We start from the raw sequence: 7,124 nt of genomic DNA on the forward strand, positions 1-7,124 counted from the left end.
TTGAAGTAAGCAAACTAGTTGAATTTCTAAAAGTCATGTATGTATACAGTATTCAAACTAGAAATTAATGAATTTTCATAAATAATTTTTAAAAAAAACAGCATTTTCACCCTGTCAAGCATCTTTCGGACACATGCAATTATGGATTTGAATCTTAAAAAAATAAAAAAACATGCAAGGCCTAATACACTTCGAACAATGCAAACTGAAAAAGATACAGACTTACCTCGACGTCAAAGAACCAGGCCTCTCAAATCAAACCTGAGAAAAATATATATATAAATTTCAGCTAAAAGCTGATCGCTTATATACAAATTTAAAAAGATCAAGAGAGCTGAGGGAAGAGAAACAGGAGATAGAAATGTCACCTTCTCTCCAAGAGGAGCTTCAGAGAGGACCCAGATAGTTCGTGCTCAAGTGAATCGTACACTGACACTGAGGATTTTAAATAAATTGAGATATTGATATATATATATATATATATATATAGGAATATGCTAGCATGCTACGCGTAGCATAGAGGGCTTCCGTGCAACGGCTCAATATTTGACTTTTCAAAATTCTAACGGTCGATCCGAACCGTTCATCTTGTTCAAAAAAATTATGTTATTCATCATTATAATTATAATTAGATAAGTATTATAAATTTTGTATATTTTTTTTAAAATTTTTAATAAACATTTGATTTGTATTCATATTCGTTTTAATCTGATCTGTTTTCACCCCTGCGCCTACTCTATGTTTCTCTTAACGTTATATATATAGGAATATGCTAGCATGCTACGCTTAGCATAGAGGGCCTCCGTGCAACGACTCAATATTCGACTTTTCAAAATCGTAATAATCGATCCGAACCGTTTATCTTGTTCTCAATATTAATGTGTATGGAGACCAAATTTTACATTTTTTGGAATTTTTTTATTATTTTTTTAGATTTATTGAAAATCGCTATTTTTTTATGATTCAGATTTGCTAAAAATAGCGATTTTCAATAAATCTAAAAAATAGTAAAAAAATTTCAAAAATGTAAAATTTGGTCTCCATACACATATTAATATTGAGAACAAGATGAACGGTTCGGATCGACCATTACGATTTTGAAAAATCGAATATTGAATCGTTGCACGGAGACCCTCTATGCTAAGTGTAGCATGCTAGCATATTCCTATATATATAACGTTAAGAGAAACATAGAGTAGGCGCAGGGTGAAAACGGATCGGATTAAAACGGATATGAATACAAATCAGATGTTTATTAAAAATATAAAAAAATATACAAAATTTATAATATTTATCTAATTATAATTATAATAATGAATAACATAATTTTTTTCATAATAAATAAGGAGGAATTCAATTACAATATTTTATGGTGACTATATGATATATATATCAACTATCTGGATACGAATAATTAAAACATTAAACTACATCCGTAGTTATATCCGCATGGATATTATGATATCAAATATTCGTATATAATTTTTCGAATATGATTTGGATTTTGTCCTCTTTTTCATTCCTAAGTAGGCACCAAATGTTTATTCTCCTATAACTACCGTGACAACCGCACATTGCCCCCAGGGAGCACCCACATAGTTTCAGGGGAACAGCCACCCCTCATGGGATTTAGTTTTATTGGTGATTTATCAGTTCTGATCGACTTTATCCTTTTTTGAAATTTTTTTGCCCCCTCTCTAAATATTTGATTTGTAATTTGAGTTAAATTTAGGATTAAAAACAAAGTATTTTTTTTAAATTAGAATTGGTAATTAAAATTATAAATTAAAGCATCACAAATTACAAGCCAGAAAATTAGAAAGTATAAGTCAAAATATTATTTTTTTTATATTCAATTAATTAATGAGTTTAAATTTAATAACTATTTAAATTTGATTCGATATTCGAAAATTCTGAATCCACAATTGTCATTGCCACAAATCCACACCTATCATAATTCATAAAATCAAAGGTAACTCAAATTTTGAGTTTAGATCAACACCGTTCAATCTAATTTGACATGAAGATAAAGGGTCCGTACATTTTATTTCGGATCAGATTGATCGGATTCTCATCTGGCCTCGGAACTCAAAATTCGAGGTGCCGATCGACTGTCATGCTGCTGTGGGACATGGACATCATGGTGGTCTGGTATTAATCCAGTCGCACGTTGCAGATCGTCAAATCTGACCGTTTATTAATGGTCACGTCGTGTCGTTTGTGCTGTTTATGCTGTTACAGATCTGTCAGAAAAGTAACGTGATATTGTCAGAAAAGTATCTTTCGGAATAGTGTTAAAAATTTTATGCATTATATCTGCAGTATAGTGTTAAAATTTCTTCGGTTAAAAGTTAAAACGAAACACGGATCCGACAGATCAATCTACACGTGTTCCACGTGTATCAAATCTCTGTCCATCTGTAGGCAGGATTTCCTGCCATCCCTTGAAAACAAATCAATCTACACGTGTTCCACGAGTTTTGAACTCTCAATAAAAAAATTTCACAATAAATAATTCCTAATCCTTCGTTAATATATATTTAGAGCGGCCATTTTTATTAATATAATAATATTCTAAAAAAATAACTTAATTTTAAAAATAACTCTGCATTAGATTTTTTTTTTTTTTAAAATGATTCAACCGCCAGGCTCACCGGGCGGCCCAAAAATACCAACAGACCGCCCCCCTCACGGGCGGGTCACAGCACTAGCGGACCGCCCTTGGGACAGGCAGTCCTCTTTTTTTTTTTAGAGATCTTAGTATTTTAATTTAAATAATTTTGTAAAAAAAAAAGTTTTCATGTTTAGAATGTATGCAAAAAAATAAGACATTTGATATATTTACAAGTGAGATGTCGTAACTTTTTATAACTTCGATTTTTTTTTGTCAGTTGGATATCACAAGTCTAAATATAACACTAATTAAGGACTTGGCCTTTATTCAAAAATAGTGTTACGTTACGAAATTTTTATAATTAATTTCAAATGAATTAAAAACAATAATTGAAAATCGTGCTAACAAAATATGAGTTTAAAACCTTAATTAAGGTTCATCTAAATAAGTAAGTTAAGTGTGAATCGAAACCGCGTTGAAATTTCGAGATTTTAAAACTTTATAGGCTGAGTGCGGATGGGTTGACACGCACTGCGGGTGGGTGCACCCGCACTCATGCAATTCTGTGTTGGTCTGAGATTTCCTAAGTGCTGAGTGCGGATGGGTTGACCCGCACTGCGGGTGGGTGCATCCGCACTCATGAATTTCTGTGTTAACCTGAACTTTTCTGAAATTCTTCTAAGTCCTCAGTGCGGATGGATTGACCCGCACTGCGGGTGGAATGCATCCGCATTAGGCTCGGACTTTTCCTGAAATTCTGTTCAAAATTTACCAAGTTCCGACTGTGGGTGAAGTGACCCGCACTGCGGATGATTTCTGTGTTAAAGTTCATTTTCTGAAAACCGACTAAGTGCCGAGTGCGGGTGAAGCCACCCGCACTGCGGATGGGTGCGTCCGCACTCAGAGTGATTTAACCCTAAAACTCAAATCCGATTTCTCTCTCTCTCCCACATCATTTCTTTCCCCATTTTTAAGTGAATTTCACCCAAGAGAGAGAAAAGGAGCGAGAGAGTTTTCCGTTCCTCTCAGACCCCCGATTGTTGCGAGAAATCGAAACTGGAACCGAGTAAGTGCCCGTGAATCTCTCCCAACTCCCTGATTTGGTATTCTTTTCTCTCCTTTTCTCTTTCTAAATCTCGAATTTTCTCGATTTCTCAGATTCTCATTTTAAACTCGAGATTTGTGTTCGAATTGCTCGAGGATTAGTTCCTCTACACTCCTTGCTTGTTTATTTGTCAATCTTTTTCCCGATTTCTTCCGATTTGTTGATTTTGGATTTCTAGGGTTTCGTGCCAAAATTGAAACTGGGCATAATCGTGAATTGATTTGCTTAACCCAACCAATTAGACTTGTAATCGGTAGGGTTGCCTCCTGATCTTGAATTTCTAGAACATTTAACGACTGATTTCAGATTTGACCAAATTAGGGTTTAACCAAACGGTAAATCGAACTGTTGCGAGAACCAAAATAGAGAACTGGTACCTAAATTGTTACCAAATGGAGAGTTTGTATGGTCCAGAGGACCTATATGAGATTAGGTGCAGTTTTAGAGGATTTTGGTAAGAAATAATGAACCGAACGAATTGATACCAAAAACATAGGAATTGATTAAAGAAGGTATAAGCCCTAGAAGGAACTCGAGTAAACCTCTCGATCGTGAACCAATGTTAAACCTAGCATACGTGTAATATAGGTGTAGGCTCGGTCGAGCAAGACGTTGCGAGGCAATACGAGAGGTCTGATCCTTAATTAAGCGGTACGCTCGTCGTATTCAGGTACGGGATTCTTGGACTTGTTTGATACTTTATTTTCAGGAATTAAACTGTTTATTCGTTTGTCATGTTGAATATCATTGATTGCATCATTGAATTGTGTAAAGCATTTGCATAGCTCAATCAAATTAAACTCGAATTGATGTGACTTCAGTGATTTGCATGCTGGTATGGTTGTAGGTTGTGTCGATCTATTATGATCTGATTTGATTGAAAGTCACCACGATTTGATATGTATGTGAATGGATTTACGAAGTTAAGCACTTGGATCCAATGAATTTGCAAAGTCGGGCTGTATGCTGGCTTTGATTCCCAGGATCCTAATGGCCTTAGGTGAACGGCCCCCAATGTTTCCCAGTACCGGTTGGGACGAGGGAGGGTGATTATGTTATGATGTGTGAATTGGAATCGTGGGTGACTAGTGTGTAACGTCTGTGGCTCGGTGGCATTCTCCTACGTGTTAATGCATTTGGACGGTCAATTGACTATTACGAACATTGGAATGATTCCAAAGAGGATTTTCTTTATATGATTTGAACCAGACCTTAATAAACGGTTAAGCCAAGCGATTACAGATGGGTGTCAGATAAAGGGTCCAGCTCGGTTGGCCATCTGTAGGTGTCAGTAACCCTACAGATGTGGGTTTGATAAAGGGTCCAGCTCGAAAGAACATCTGTAATTGCTACAAGCCCTAATGAATTGAGTTAAGCCAAAATATCTGTTGTGTTTGAAATTCATCTTGGAAATTCCGTTAACTGTGATTCATCTTATTAATTGTTGTCGAGCATATGCATTCCTTTTTATTATGAATATGAATTGATTTGAATTGCTATTGTTGTATGGTTTCATTTTTGAATATAGAGTTTGATTGCAAGTCCAATAATCTAAACTGTGGCAAATTTCGCACTGGGAATTTATTCTCACCCCCACCCTTTGGGTTACTTTACAGGTACTGGTGCGACTGATTCCGGAGAGGCACGAGAGTAGTAGGCCTTAGTAGCTTACCACTTGATAACCCTAGATATATTTTGTTATATGGATTTAGGGTAGGCCTCATGGTTGGTATCCGGATGTGATACTTTTGTTGTATTATTTACTGTCCAGACTGTGTACTCTGATTTTATATTAGAAACTTGTTTCTATTGCTTGTTGTTGTGTTCGAACTGTGTAATTGCCTTGTAAGCATACACGGCGTTGTATGCTTACGGCGGGGGACTGTTACAACCCGTGGCCGCGGGGTGTGACAGCTCTCTTCGGTGGTATCAGAGCTCAAGGTTTAAACCCTAACCAGACTGATAGGATACGTGAGTGGGGTACGTTATGCTTGGGGTCGTCACGGCTAACGACTTGTTCATTCGATGAAAGAAGTGCATGCAACTTAATGAATTAGTTTGTTTTTCTTAGCTAAGTTATGGAAGGACGCCGAGGTAGGGAACGACCGCGAATCAGGAATCGTGAGCCACTGAACGAACAAATCTCTCAAACGAGCGAGGCCGGATCTACAGGGCCTGAGGTCCAGCAAGTTGATCTTGGACCTAGAGGTGGGCAGGACCGGGATTGAGACCTAGATGATATGTTGATTGCGGCGTACGAGTGAGGCCGCCAGGCAGAGAGACGTGAGGTGGTACCGGAGGTCTATAGAGGTGCTCCTGAGGAGTTCAGAAGGCTGTATGACTCCTTCATGCGCCTTAATCCGCCTCGTTTTGACGGCACTGGTGAGTATGCCGCTGCTGAAGAATGGCACGCGAGTATGAATGCGAAGCTGGTTCTGTGTTGAGCGCCAGAACAAGACATGGTCGAGCTGGCAGAGTAGCAGTTGGAGAGTGGTGCAAGGTTTTGGTGGGATGGAGCCCGACGTAGTTATGTTGGGGAGGAAGTAAAGATTCTGTGGGAGTGGTTTGAGCAACAATTCACTCGACGGTTTCTGAGTAACATCCAGCGAGAGGCGCTGCGGAGGAAATTTCTGGAATTGAAGCAGGATGGGCGAGCGGTGACAGAGTATAACAATGAATTTCTCGCCCTATCCAGGTATGCGACTGATGTGCAGACTGACTTGGCAAGATACCATAGGCAGTACCTGGATGGACTTGATGGGGGGATCTCTATGATTGTGGATACCCCGATGGCTACTGAGCTGCAAGCCATGATGGATCATGCTGAGCAAGTAAAGTTGCACGGCAAGAGGAGGAGGTTGCAGATGACCGAGAGGAGTGTGAAACAGAGGGAGGATCAAAACCGACAGTTTAGGTCAAGGGGAGGACCGTCGACAGCTAGACCACCCCTGAGACAGTTTGTGGCACCTAGACCCCCTCCGAGGCAGATAGCAGCATCGGTACTCCGGCCGGGCTTTGTTTCAGTGTGGTGTCGTTCATGCAACCAGGCACACTCTAAGATAGATTGCAGACGCCGCAACCAAGCATGTTACACATGCGGCAGTATGGAGCATTGGGCCAGAGAGTGTCCGAATGCGGCACTCAGGTTTCCGAGGGACAGCGGTGGTAGAGGACCCGCGGGACGTGGACAGGGTAGACCACCATTCCGTGGTCGAGGTGCTCCTCAAACCAGTGGAGGCAGGATTGGAGGTCGAGTGGCTGCCCACACACTCGATATAGCAGAGGTTGCATATGACGTGACAAGGACTCTAGAGGAAGGTGAAGGCTCGAACCCACCCGACTCTCGAGCTGATGTGATGACAGGTATACTTCCTATCTCGGATCAGAGTGCATATTGTTTGATAG

This window comes from Carex rostrata, chromosome 12, assembly GCF_964058835.1.
Source record: "Carex rostrata chromosome 12, lpCarRost1.2, whole genome shotgun sequence".
NCBI lineage: Eukaryota > Viridiplantae > Streptophyta > Magnoliopsida > Poales > Cyperaceae > Carex > Carex rostrata.